This window comes from Rhinoderma darwinii, unplaced genomic scaffold (genome assembly GCF_050947455.1).
Source record: "Rhinoderma darwinii isolate aRhiDar2 unplaced genomic scaffold, aRhiDar2.hap1 Scaffold_934, whole genome shotgun sequence".
Lineage (NCBI taxonomy): Eukaryota > Metazoa > Chordata > Amphibia > Anura > Rhinodermatidae > Rhinoderma > Rhinoderma darwinii.
The window spans coordinates 71,786-85,332 of NW_027464508.1; the positions used below are offsets into that span (position 1 = coordinate 71,786).

The window sequence follows — 13,547 nt, forward strand, 5'->3', positions numbered from 1 at the left end:
GACAGGATTTGCTTCTTTTGCTTGCACCACAATGCAGTGCTGAAAGAGGAGGAATCTACATAAAAACGCCTTCCTGGCAACGCCCAAATGCCCTGCTGCCATGCAGATAAACACTGGCAGCGGCAGCAAGTGCATGCCCACAGCCACCCCTTGTTCCTTCACACCTTGTATCAGCTGTAATCCAGTCCAGTCCAGTGCTGCCTGCTGAGCAGCACTGACCAACACTGCCTGGGCCCAGGCTTTTATCTCTGAGGCCCCATTATGATGTCAGAAAGCTGGCTCTGGAATCCTGAGGGCTCCACTATGACACGTGCAAAGTTCCGTCTGAACTTTATATAAGACGGTGAGGCTCAGTCAGTGAGGGCAACACTGCAACAGCCGGCCGCCAGGCTGTCTTTTTTTTGCACAGCTAGTTGCCTCCAGGAGGCCACAAGAGGGAGACAAGGGACTGCAAAATGGAAAATAGGCATCCACCAACTTTACAGACAACTTCTCCTTGCTCCTACAACCTCCATCCTTGCACAGTTTGTTATTCTTCTAGGTAACATAGTAACAAATCCAAATTGCTGCTCTCTTTGTAGGCAAGCAAGGCTTTGTTGCAACTGCAATTCTTACTTCTTCTTGAAATGTAGGGACGACAGTACATTCCATCACATCCATCTAGTGTACACAGGTAGGTCCATTGTGGCGGGCAGGCGAGCGGGCGGGCTGCTTTATTGGCTGTTTGCTGTTCCCCTACTCCACTCCACTATTTGACTGTTGTGCTGCATCAATCAATCAATCAATCAATCAATCAATCAATCAATCAATCAATCAATCAATCAGTGGCTGGCTCAGGTGCAGCTCTTTAACTTACCTAAAAGGGAGGGCGGAGAGAAGACAAGGAAGGTGAATGAGGTGTTCCAATGTGAAATGCCGGAAACACAGAAACACAGACGACACACAACAAGAGGTGGCAATCTATTCATTAATTGCATTTAATCAATGAGCTCATTATCACTCATGCATTGTCCAACAGGTGTTGAAATAATGGGATTAAAAGGGGAGATCCCTTCAGAAAGACAGAAACAATAGCAAAGACAAAAAACACTTTTGGAATCTGCTTTTAGTCAACACATAAGGAAAGGGTGCACCGGTCCTGGAAATACTGCAATACCAGGTCAATGCGTGGAGTGGACAGAGCAAGCTCTATTTCCATCTCCCTGTTCTAAAAATCCATTTAATATATGGTCCCCAGATAGGGGACGTATCAGATATTAAACTGATAAGAACAGATACTACACTTGATCTTAGCCAAAAGGCCGAGAAGCGATAACCCGAACGGGCCGCGCGTTGCCCGAGCCTGCCCGATACTGCTGTTCAGCCCTTGCAGCGATTCAGCCTACTTCTAGGCAATTCCATGGGGCCCTGCAGGCTCACACACTCACAGCTACACGGGAGGTGAATAAAGGCCGGAGAGGAAGCCAGACAGGATTTGCTTCTTTTGCTTGCACCACAATGCAGTGCTGAAAGAGGAGGAATCTACATAAAAACGCCTTCCTGGCAACGCCCAAATGCCCTGCTGCCATGCAGATAAACACTGGCAGCGGCAGCAAGTGCATGCCCACAGCCACCCCTTGTTCCTTCACACCTTGTATCAGCTGTAATCCAGTCCAGTCCAGTGCTGCCTGCTGAGCAGCACTGACCAACACTGCCTGGGCCCAGGCTTTTATCTCTGAGGCCCCATTATGATGTCAGAAAGCTGGCTCTGGAATCCTGAGGGCTCCACTATGACACGTGCAAAGTTCCGTCTGAACTTTATATAAGACGGTGAGGCTCAGTCAGTCACTCAGTGTTGCCTGAGAGGGCAACACTGCAACAGCCGGCCGCCAGGCTGTCTTTTTTTTGCACAGCTAGTAGCCTCCAGGAGGCCACAAGAGGGAGACAAGGGACTGCAAAATGGAAAATAGGCATCCACCAACTTTACAGACAACTTCTCCTTGCTCCTACAACCTCCATCCTTGCACAGTTTGTTATTCTTCTAGGTAACATAGTAACAAATCCAAATTGCTGCTCTCTTTGTAGGCAAGCAAGGCTTTGTTGCAACTGCAATTCTTACTTCTTCTTGAAATGTAGGGACGACAGTACATTCCATCACATCCATCTAGTGTACACAGGTAGGTCCATTGTGGCGGGCAGGCGAGCGGGCGGGCTGCTTTATTGGCTGTTTGCTGTTCCCCTACTCCACTCCACTATTTGACTGTTGTGCTGCATCAATCAATCAATCAATCAATCAATCAATCAATCAATCAATCAATCAATCAATCAGTGGCTGGCTCAGGTGCAGCTCTTTAACTTACCTAAAAGGGAGGGCGGAGAGAAGACAAGGAAGGTGAATGAGGTGTTCCAATGTGAAATGCCGGAAACACAGAAACACAGACGACACACAACAAGAGGTGGCAATCTATTCATTAATTGCATTTAATCAATGAGCTCATTATCACTCATGCATTGTCCAACAGGTGTTGAAATAATGGGATTAAAAGGGGAGATCCCTTCAGAAAGACAGAAACAATAGCAAAGACAAAAAACACTTTTGGAATCTGCTTTTAGTCAACACATAAGGAAAGGGTGCACCGGTCCTGGAAATACTGCAATACCAGGTCAATGCGTGGAGTGGACAGAGCAAGCTCTATTTCCATCTCCCTGTTCTAAAAATCCATTTAATATATGGTCCCCAGATAGGGGACGTATCAGATATTAAACTGATAAGAACAGATACTACACTTGATCTTAGCCAAAAGGCCGAGAAGCGATAACCCGAACGGGCCGCGCGTTGCCCGAGCCTGCCCGATACTGCTGTTCAGCCCTTGCAGCGATTCAGCCTACTTCTAGGCAATTCCATGGGGCCCTGCAGGCTCACACACTCACAGCTACACGGGAGGTGAATAAAGGCCGGAGAGGAAGCCAGACAGGATTTGCTTCTTTTGCTTGCACCACAATGCAGTGCTGAAAGAGGAGGAATCTACATAAAAACGCCTTCCTGGCAACGCCCAAATGCCCTGCTGCCATGCAGATAAACACTGGCAGCGGCAGCAAGTGCATGCCCACAGCCACCCCTTGTTCCTTCACACCTTGTATCAGCTGTAATCCAGTCCAGTCCAGTGCTGCCTGCTGAGCAGCACTGACCAACACTGCCTGGGCCCAGGCTTTTATCTCTGAGGCCCCATTATGATGTCAGAAAGCTGGCTCTGGAATCCTGAGGGCTCCACTATGACACGTGCAAAGTTCCGTCTGAACTTTATATAAGACGGTGAGGCTCAGTCAGTCACTCAGTGTTGCCTGAGAGGGCAACACTGCAACAGCCGGCCGCCAGGCTGTCTTTTTTTTGCACAGCTAGTTGCCTCCAGGAGGCCACAAGAGGGAGACAAGGGACTGCAAAATGGAAAATAGGCATCCACCAACTTTACAGACAACTTCTCCTTGCTCCTACAACCTCCATCCTTGCACAGTTTGTTATTCTTCTAGGTAACATAGTAACAAATCCAAATTGCTGCTCTCTTTGTAGGCAAGCAAGGCTTTGTTGCAACTGCAATTCTTACTTCTTCTTGAAATGTAGGGACGACAGTACATTCCATCACATCCATCTAGTGTACACAGGTAGGTCCATTGTGGCGGGCAGGCGAGCGGGCGGGCTGCTTTATTGGCTGTTTGCTGTTCCCCTACTCCACTCCACTATTTGACTGTTGTGCTGCATCAATCAATCAATCAATCAATCAATCAATCAATCAATCAATCAATCAATCAGTGGCTGGCTCAGGTGCAGCTCTTTAACTTACCTAAAAGGGAGGGCGGAGAGAAGACAAGGAAGGTGAATGAGGTGTTCCAATGTGAAATGCCGGAAACACAGAAACACAGACGACACACAACAAGAGGTGGCAATCTATTCATTAATTGCATTTAATCAATGAGCTCATTATCACTCATGCATTGTCCAACAGGTGTTGAAATAATGGGATTAAAAGGGGAGATCCCTTCAGAAAGACAGAAACAATAGCAAAGACAAAAAACACTTTTGGAATCTGCTTTTAGTCAACACATAAGGAAAGGGTGCACCGGTCCTGGAAATACTGCAATACCAGGTCAATGCGTGGAGTGGACAGAGCAAGCTCTATTTCCATCTCCCTGTTCTAAAAATCCATTTAATATATGGTCCCCAGATAGGGGACGTATCAGATATTAAACTGATAAGAACAGATACTACACTTGATCTTAGCCAAAAGGCCGAGAAGCGATAACCCGAACGGGCCGCGCGTTGCCCGAGCCTGCCCGATACTGCTGTTCAGCCCTTGCAGCGATTCAGCCTACTTCTAGGCAATTCCATGGGGCCCTGCAGGCTCACACACTCACAGCTACACGGGAGGTGAATAAAGGCCGGAGAGGAAGCCAGACAGGATTTGCTTCTTTTGCTTGCACCACAATGCAGTGCTGAAAGAGGAGGAATCTACATAAAAACGCCTTCCTGGCAACTGCTGCCATGCAGATAAACACTGGCAGCGGCAGCAAGTGCATGCCCACAGCCACCCCTTGTTCCTTCACACCTTGTATCAGCTGTAATCCAGTCCAGTCCAGTGCTGCCTGCTGAGCAGCACTGACCAACACTGCCTGGGCCCAGGCTTTTATCTCTGAGGCCCCATTATGATGTCAGAAAGCTGGCTCTGGAATCCTGAGGGCTCCACTATGACACGTGCAAAGTTCCGTCTGAACTTTATATAAGACGGTGAGGCTCAGTCAGTCACTCAGTGTTGCCTGAGAGGGCAACACTGCAACAGCCGGCCGCCAGGCTGTCTTTTTTTTGCACAGCTAGTTGCCTCCAGGAGGCCACAAGAGGGAGACAAGGGACTGCAAAATGGAAAATAGGCATCCACCAACTTTACAGACAACTTCTCCTTGCTCCTACAACCTCCATCCTTGCACAGTTTGTTATTCTTCTAGGTAACATAGTAACAAATCCAAATTGCTGCTCTCTTTGTAGGCAAGCAAGGCTTTGTTGCAACTGCAATTCTTACTTCTTCTTGAAATGTAGGGACGACAGTACATTCCATCACATCCATCTAGTGTACACAGGTAGGTCCATTGTGGCGGGCAGGCGAGCGGGCGGGCTGCTTTATTGGCTGTTTGCTGTTCCCCTACTCCACTCCACTATTTGACTGTTGTGCTGATCAATCAATCAATCAATCAATCAATCAATCAATCAATCAATCAATCAATCAATCAATCAATCAGTGGCTGGCTCAGGTGCAGCTCTTTAACTTACCTAAAAGGGAGGGCGGAGAGAAGACAAGGAAGGTGAATGAGGTGTTCCAATGTGAAATGCCGGAAACACAGAAACACAGACGACACACAACAAGAGGTGGCAATCTATTCATTAATTGCATTTAATCAATGAGCTCATTATCACTCATGCATTGTCCAACAGGTGTTGAAATAATGGGATTAAAAGGGGAGATCCCTTCAGAAAGACAGAAACAATAGCAAAGACAAAAAACACTTTTGGAATCTGCTTTTAGTCAACACATAAGGAAAGGGTGCACCGGTCCTGGAAATACTGCAATACCAGGTCAATGCGTGGAGTGGACAGAGCAAGCTCTATTTCCATCTCCCTGTTCTAAAAATCCATTTAATATATGGTCCCCAGATAGGGGACGTATCAGATATTAAACTGATAAGAACAGATACTACACTTGATCTTAGCCAAAAGGCCGAGAAGCGATAACCCGAACGGGCCGCGCGTTGCCCGAGCCTGCCCGATACTGCTGTTCAGCCCTTGCAGCGATTCAGCCTACTTCTAGGCAATTCCATGGGGCCCTGCAGGCTCACACACTCACAGCTACACGGGAGGTGAATAAAGGCCGGAGAGGAAGCCAGACAGGATTTGCTTCTTTTGCTTGCACCACAATGCAGTGCTGAAAGAGGAGGAATCTACATAAAAACGCCTTCCTGGCAACGCCCAAATGCCCTGCTGCCATGCAGATAAACACTGGCAGCGGCAGCAAGTGCATGCCCACAGCCACCCCTTGTTCCTTCACACCTTGTATCAGCTGTAATCCAGTCCAGTCCAGTGCTGCCTGCTGAGCAGCACTGACCAACACTGCCTGGGCCCAGGCTTTTATCTCTGAGGCCCCATTATGATGTCAGAAAGCTGGCTCTGGAATCCTGAGGGCTCCACTATGACACGTGCAAAGTTCCGTCTGAACTTTATATAAGACGGTGAGGCTCAGTCAGTCACTCAGTGTTGCCTGAGAGGGCAACACTGCAACAGCCGGCCGCCAGGCTGTCTTTTTTTTGCACAGCTAGTTGCCTCCAGGAGGCCACAAGAGGGAGACAAGGGACTGCAAAATGGAAAATAGGCATCCACCAACTTTACAGACAACTTCTCCTTGCTCCTACAACCTCCATCCTTGCACAGTTTGTTATTCTTCTAGGTAACATAGTAACAAATCCAAATTGCTGCTCTCTTTGTAGGCAAGCAAGGCTTTGTTGCAACTGCAATTCTTACTTCTTCTTGAAATGTAGGGACGACAGTACATTCCATCACATCCATCTAGTGTACACAGGTAGGTCCATTGTGGCGGGCAGGCGAGCGGGCGGGCTGCTTTATTGGCTGTTTGCTGTTCCCCTACTCCACTCCACTATTTGACTGTTGTGCTGCATCAATCAATCAATCAATCAATCAATCAATCAATCAATCAATCAATCAGTGGCTGGCTCAGGTGCAGCTCTTTAACTTACCTAAAAGGGAGGGCGGAGAGAAGACAAGGAAGGTGAATGAGGTGTTCCAATGTGAAATGCCGGAAACACAGAAACACAGACGACACACAACAAGAGGTGGCAATCTATTCATTAATTGCATTTAATCAATGAGCTCATTATCACTCATGCATTGTCCAACAGGTGTTGAAATAATGGGATTAAAAGGGGAGATCCCTTCAGAAAGACAGAAACAATAGCAAAGACAAGAAACACTTTTGGAATCTGCTTTTAGTCAACACATAAGGAAAGGGTGCACCGGTCCTGGAAATACTGCAATACCAGGTCAATGCGTGGAGTGGACAGAGCAAGCTCTATTTCCATCTCCCTGTTCTAAAAATCCATTTAATATATGGTCCCCAGATAGGGGACGTATCAGATATTAAACTGATAAGAACAGATACTACACTTGATCTTAGCCAAAAGGCCGAGAAGCGATAACCCGAACGGGCCGCGCGTTGCCCGAGCCTGCCCGATACTGCTGTTCAGCCCTTGCAGCGATTCAGCCTACTTCTAGGCAATTCCATGGGGCCCTGCAGGCTCACACACTCACAGCTACACGGGAGGTGAATAAAGGCCGGAGAGGAAGCCAGACAGGATTTGCTTCTTTTGCTTGCACCACAATGCAGTACTGAAAGAGGAGGAATCTACATAAAAACGCCTTCCTGGCAACGCCCAAATGCCCTGCTGCCATGCAGATAAACACTGGCAGCGGCAGCAAGTGCATGCCCACAGCCACCCCTTGTTCCTTCACACCTTGTATCAGCTGTAATCCAGTCCAGTCCAGTGCTGCCTGCTGAGCAGCACTGACCAACACTGCCTGGGCCCAGGCTTTTATCTCTGAGGCCCCATTATGATGTCAGAAAGCTGGCTCTGGAATCCTGAGGGCTCCACTATGACACGTGCAAAGTTCCGTCTGAACTTTATATAAGACGGTGAGGCTCAGTCAGTCACTCAGTGTTGCCTGAGAGGGCAACACTGCAACAGCCGGCCGCCAGGCTGTCTTTTTTTTGCACAGCTAGTTGCCTCCAGGAGGCCACAAGAGGGAGACAAGGGACTGCAAAATGGAAAATAGGCATCCACCAACTTTACAGACAACTTCTCCTTGCTCCTACAACCTCCATCCTTGCACAGTTTGTTATTCTTCTAGGTAACATAGTAACAAATCCAAATTGCTGCTCTCTTTGTAGGCAAGCAAGGCTTTGTTGCAACTGCAATTCTTACTTCTTCTTGAAATGTAGGGACGACAGTACATTCCATCACATCCATCTAGTGTACACAGGTAGGTCCATTGTGGCGGGCAGGCGAGCGGGCGGGCTGCTTTATTGGCTGTTTGCTGTTCCCCTACTCCACTCCACTATTTGACTGTTGTGCTGCATCAATCAATCAATCAATCAATCAATCAATCAATCAATCAATCAAGTGGCTGGCTCAGGTGCAGCTCTTTAACTTACCTAAAAGGGAGGGCGGAGAGAAGACAAGGAAGGTGAATGAGGTGTTCCAATGTGAAATGCCGGAAACACAGAAACACAGACGACACACAACAAGAGGTGGCAATCTATTCATTAATTGCATTTAATCAATGAGCTCATTATCACTCATGCATTGTCCAACAGGTGTTGAAATAATGGGATTAAAAGGGGAGATCCCTTCAGAAAGACAGAAACAATAGCAAAGACAAAAAACACTTTTGGAATCTGCTTTTAGTCAACACATAAGGAAAGGGTGCACCGGTCCTGGAAATACTGCAATACCAGGTCAATGCGTGGAGTGGACAGAGCAAGCTCTATTTCCATCTCCCTGTTCTAAAAATCCATTTAATATATGGTCCCCAGATAGGGGACGTATCAGATATTAAACTGATAAGAACAGATACTACACTTGATCTTAGCCAAAAGGCCGAGAAGCGATAACCCGAACGGGCCGCGCGTTGCCCGAGCCTGCCCGATACTGCTGTTCAGCCCTTGCAGCGATTCAGCCTACTTCTAGGCAATTCCATGGGGCCCTGCAGGCTCACACACTCACAGCTACACGGGAGGTGAATAAAGGCCGGAGAGGAAGCCAGACAGGATTTGCTTCTTTTGCTTGCACCACAATGCAGTGCTGAAAGAGGAGGAATCTACATAAAAACGCCTTCCTGGCAACGCCCAAATGCCCTGCTGCCATGCAGATAAACACTGGCAGCGGCAGCAAGTGCATGCCCACAGCCACCCCTTGTTCCTTCACACCTTGTATCAGCTGTAATCCAGTCCAGTCCAGTGCTGCCTGCTGAGCAGCACTGACCAACACTGCCTGGGCCCAGGCTTTTATCTCTGAGGCCCCATTATGATGTCAGAAAGCTGGCTCTGGAATCCTGAGGGCTCCACTATGACACGTGCAAAGTTCCGTCTGAACTTTATATAAGACGGTGAGGCTCAGTCAGTCACTCAGTGTTGCCTGAGAGGGCAACACTGCAACAGCCGGCCGCCAGGCTGTCTTTTTTTTGCACAGCTAGTTGCCTCCAGGAGGCCACAAGAGGGAGACAAGGGACTGCAAAATGGAAAATAGGCATCCACCAACTTTACAGACAACTTCTCCTTGCTCCTACAACCTCCATCCTTGCACAGTTTGTTATTCTTCTAGGTAACATAGTAACAAATCCAAATTGCTGCTCTCTTTGTAGGCAAGCAAGGCTTTGTTGCAACTGCAATTCTTACTTCTTCTTGAAATGTAGGGACGACAGTACATTCCATCACATCCATCTAGTGTACACAGGTAGGTCCATTGTGGCGGGCAGGCGAGCGGGCGGGCTGCTTTATTGGCTGTTTGCTGTTCCCCTACTCCACTCCACTATTTGACTGTTGTGCTGCATCAATCAATCAATCAATCAATCAATCAATCAATCAATCAATCAGTGGCTGGCTCAGGTGCAGCTCTTTAACTTACCTAAAAGGGAGGGCGGAGAGAAGACAAGGAAGGTGAATGAGGTGTTCCAATGTGAAATGCCGGAAACACAGAAACACAGACGACACACAACAAGAGGTGGCAATCTATTCATTAATTGCATTTAATCAATGAGCTCATTATCACTCATGCATTGTCCAACAGGTGTTGAAATAGTGGGATTAAAAGGGGAGATCCCTTCAGAAAGACAGAAACAATAGCAAAGACAAAAAACACTTTTGGAATCTGCTTTTAGTCAACACATAAGGAAAGGGTGCACCGGTCCTGGAAATACTGCAATACCAGGTCAATGCGTGGAGTGGACAGAGCAAGCTCTATTTCCATCTCCCTGTTCTAAAAATCCATTTAATATATGGTCCCCAGATAGGGGACGTATCAGATATTAAACTGATAAGAACAGATACTACACTTGATCTTAGCCAAAAGGCCGAGAAGCGATAACCCGAACGGGCCGCGCGTTGCCCGAGCCTGCCCGATACTGCTGTTCAGCCCTTGCAGCGATTCAGCCTACTTCTAGGCAATTCCATGGGGCCCTGCAGGCTCACACACTCACAGCTACACGGGAGGTGAATAAAGGCCGGAGAGGAAGCCAGACAGGATTTGCTTCTTTTGCTTGCACCACAATGCAGTGCTGAAAGAGGAGGAATCTACATAAAAACGCCTTCCTGGCAACGCCCAAATGCCCTGCTGCCATGCAGATAAACACTGGCAGCGGCAGCAAGTGCATGCCCACAGCCACCCCTTGTTCCTTCACACCTTGTATCAGCTGTAATCCAGTCCAGTCCAGTGCTGCCTGCTGAGCAGCACTGACCAACACTGCCTGGGCCCAGGCTTTTATCTCTGAGGCCCCATTATGATGTCAGAAAGCTGGCTCTGGAATCCTGAGGGCTCCACTATGACACGTGCAAAGTTCCGTCTGAACTTTATATAAGACGGTGAGGCTCAGTCAGTCACTCAGTGTTGCCTGAGAGGGCAACACTGCAACAGCCGGCCGCCAGGCTGTCTTTTTTTTGCACAGCTAGTTGCCTCCAGGAGGCCACAAGAGGGAGACAAGGGACTGCAAAATGGAAAATAGGCATCCACCAACTTTACAGACAACTTCTCCTTGCTCCTACAACCTCCATCCTTGCACAGTTTGTTATTCTTCTAGGTAACATAGTAACAAATCCAAATTGCTGCTCTCTTTGTAGGCAAGCAAGGCTTTGTTGCAACTGCAATTCTTACTTCTTCTTGAAATGTAGGGACGACAGTACATTCCATCACATCCATCTAGTGTACACAGGTAGGTCCATTGTGGCGGGCAGGCGAGCGGGCGGGCTGCTTTATTGGCTGTTTGCTGTTCCCCTACTCCACTCCACTATTTGACTGTTGTGCTGCATCAATCAATCAATCAATCAATCAATCAATCAATCAATCAATCAATCAGTGGCTGGCTCAGGTGCAGCTCTTTAACTTACCTAAAAGGGAGGGCGGAGAGAAGACAAGGAAGGTGAATGAGGTGTTCCAATGTGAAATGCCGGAAACACAGAAACACAGACGACACACAACAAGAGGTGGCAATCTATTCATTAATTGCATTTAATCAATGAGCTCATTATCACTCATGCATTGTCCAACAGGTGTTGAAATAATGGGATTAAAAGGGGAGATCCCTTCAGAAAGACAGAAACAATAGCAAAGACAAGAAACACTTTTGGAATCTGCTTTTAGTCAACACATAAGGAAAGGGTGCACCGGTCCTGGAAATACTGCAATACCAGGTCAATGCGTGGAGTGGACAGAGCAAGCTCTATTTCCATCTCCCTGTTCTAAAAATCCATTTAATATATGGTCCCCAGATAGGGGACGTATCAGATATTAAACTGATAAGAACAGATACTACACTTGATCTTAGCCAAAAGGCCGAGAAGCGATAACCCGAACGGGCCGCGCGTTGCCCGAGCCTGCCCGATACTGCTGTTCAGCCCTTGCAGCGATTCAGCCTACTTCTAGGCAATTCCATGGGGCCCTGCAGGCTCACACACTCACAGCTACACGGGAGGTGAATAAAGGCCGGAGAGGAAGCCAGACAGGATTTGCTTCTTTTGCTTGCACCACAATGCAGTACTGAAAGAGGAGGAATCTACATAAAAACGCCTTCCTGGCAACGCCCAAATGCCCTGCTGCCATGCAGATAAACACTGGCAGCGGCAGCAAGTGCATGCCCACAGCCACCCCTTGTTCCTTCACACCTTGTATCAGCTGTAATCCAGTCCAGTCCAGTGCTGCCTGCTGAGCAGCACTGACCAACACTGCCTGGGCCCAGGCTTTTATCTCTGAGGCCCCATTATGATGTCAGAAAGCTGGCTCTGGAATCCTGAGGGCTCCACTATGACACGTGCAAAGTTCCGTCTGAACTTTATATAAGACGGTGAGGCTCAGTCAGTCACTCAGTGTTGCCTGAGAGGGCAACACTGCAACAGCCGGCCGCCAGGCTGTCTTTTTTTTGCACAGCTAGTTGCCTCCAGGAGGCCACAAGAGGGAGACAAGGGACTGCAAAATGGAAAATAGGCATCCACCAACTTTACAGACAACTTCTCCTTGCTCCTACAACCTCCATCCTTGCACAGTTTGTTATTCTTCTAGGTAACATAGTAACAAATCCAAATTGCTGCTCTCTTTGTAGGCAAGCAAGGCTTTGTTGCAACTGCAATTCTTACTTCTTCTTGAAATGTAGGGACGACAGTACATTCCATCACATCCATCTAGTGTACACAGGTAGGTCCATTGTGGCGGGCAGGCGAGCGGGCGGGCTGCTTTATTGGCTGTTTGCTGTTCCCCTACTCCACTCCACTATTTGACTGTTGTGCTGCATCAATCAATCAATCAATCAATCAATCAATCAATCAATCAATCAGTGGCTGGCTCAGGTGCAGCTCTTTAACTTACCTAAAAGGGAGGGCGGAGAGAAGACAAGGAAGGTGAATGAGGTGTTCCAATGTGAAATGCCGGAAACACAGAAACACAGACGACACACAACAAGAGGTGGCAATCTATTCATTAATTGCATTTAATCAATGAGCTCATTATCACTCATGCATTGTCCAACAGGTGTTGAAATAATGGGATTAAAAGGGGAGATCCCTTCAGAAAGACAGAAACAATAGCAAAGACAAAAAACACTTTTGGAATCTGCTTTTAGTCAACACATAAGGAAAGGGTGCACCGGTCCTGGAAATACTGCAATACCAGGTCAATGCGTGGAGTGGACAGAGCAAGCTCTATTTCCATCTCCCTGTTCTAAAAATCCATTTAATATATGGTCCCCAGATAGGGGACGTATCAGATATTAAACTGATAAGAACAGATACTACACTTGATCTTAGCCAAAAGGCCGAGAAGCGATAACCCGAACGGGCCGCGCGTTGCCCGAGCCTGCCCGATACTGCTGTTCAGCCCTTGCAGCGATTCAGCCTACTTCTAGGCAATTCCATGGGGCCCTGCAGGCTCACACACTCACAGCTACACGGGAGGTGAATAAAGGCCGGAGAGGAAGCCAGACAGGATTTGCTTCTTTTGCTTGCACCACAATGCAGTGCTGAAAGAGGAGGAATCTACATAAAAACGCCTTCCTGGCAACGCCCAAATGCCCTGCTGCCATGCAGATAAACACTGGCAGCGGCAGCAAGTGCATGCCCACAGCCACCCCTTGTTCCTTCACACCTTGTATCAGCTGTAATCCAGTCCAGTCCAGTGCTGCCTGCTGAGCAGCACTGACCAACACTGCCTGGGCCCAGGCTTTTATCTCTGAGGCCCCATTATGATGTCAGAAAGCT

General features: G+C 47.9%; 9 non-coding genes across 9 annotated transcripts; all 9 read right to left on the reverse strand.

Moving 5' to 3' along the window:
* Positions 1-1,122: 1,122 nt before the first annotated feature.
* On the reverse strand, positions 1,123-1,313 carry LOC142733077 (U2 spliceosomal RNA). The gene has a single exon (XR_012879895.1). It is a non-coding gene; the product is annotated as a U2 spliceosomal RNA (small nuclear RNA).
* Positions 1,314-2,605: 1,292 nt separating this feature from the next.
* LOC142733078 (U2 spliceosomal RNA) lies at positions 2,606-2,796 on the reverse strand. The gene has a single exon (XR_012879896.1). It is a non-coding gene; the product is annotated as a U2 spliceosomal RNA (small nuclear RNA).
* Positions 2,797-4,084: 1,288 nt separating this feature from the next.
* On the reverse strand, positions 4,085-4,275 carry LOC142733080 (U2 spliceosomal RNA). The gene has a single exon (XR_012879897.1). It is a non-coding gene; the product is annotated as a U2 spliceosomal RNA (small nuclear RNA).
* Positions 4,276-5,562: 1,287 nt separating this feature from the next.
* Positions 5,563-5,753, reverse strand: LOC142733081 (U2 spliceosomal RNA). Its single transcript, XR_012879898.1, has one exon. It is a non-coding gene; the product is annotated as a U2 spliceosomal RNA (small nuclear RNA).
* A 1,284-nt stretch (positions 5,754-7,037) lies between these two features.
* LOC142733082 (U2 spliceosomal RNA) lies at positions 7,038-7,228 on the reverse strand. The gene has a single exon (XR_012879899.1). It is a non-coding gene; the product is annotated as a U2 spliceosomal RNA (small nuclear RNA).
* Positions 7,229-8,509: 1,281 nt separating this feature from the next.
* On the reverse strand, positions 8,510-8,700 carry LOC142733083 (U2 spliceosomal RNA). Its single transcript, XR_012879900.1, has one exon. It is a non-coding gene; the product is annotated as a U2 spliceosomal RNA (small nuclear RNA).
* A 1,280-nt stretch (positions 8,701-9,980) lies between these two features.
* LOC142733084 (U2 spliceosomal RNA) lies at positions 9,981-10,171 on the reverse strand. Its single transcript, XR_012879901.1, has one exon. It is a non-coding gene; the product is annotated as a U2 spliceosomal RNA (small nuclear RNA).
* Positions 10,172-11,455: 1,284 nt separating this feature from the next.
* Positions 11,456-11,646, reverse strand: LOC142733086 (U2 spliceosomal RNA). The gene has a single exon (XR_012879903.1). It is a non-coding gene; the product is annotated as a U2 spliceosomal RNA (small nuclear RNA).
* A 1,280-nt stretch (positions 11,647-12,926) lies between these two features.
* LOC142733087 (U2 spliceosomal RNA) lies at positions 12,927-13,117 on the reverse strand. Its single transcript, XR_012879904.1, has one exon. It is a non-coding gene; the product is annotated as a U2 spliceosomal RNA (small nuclear RNA).
* Between the last annotated feature and the right edge of the window lie 430 nt (positions 13,118-13,547).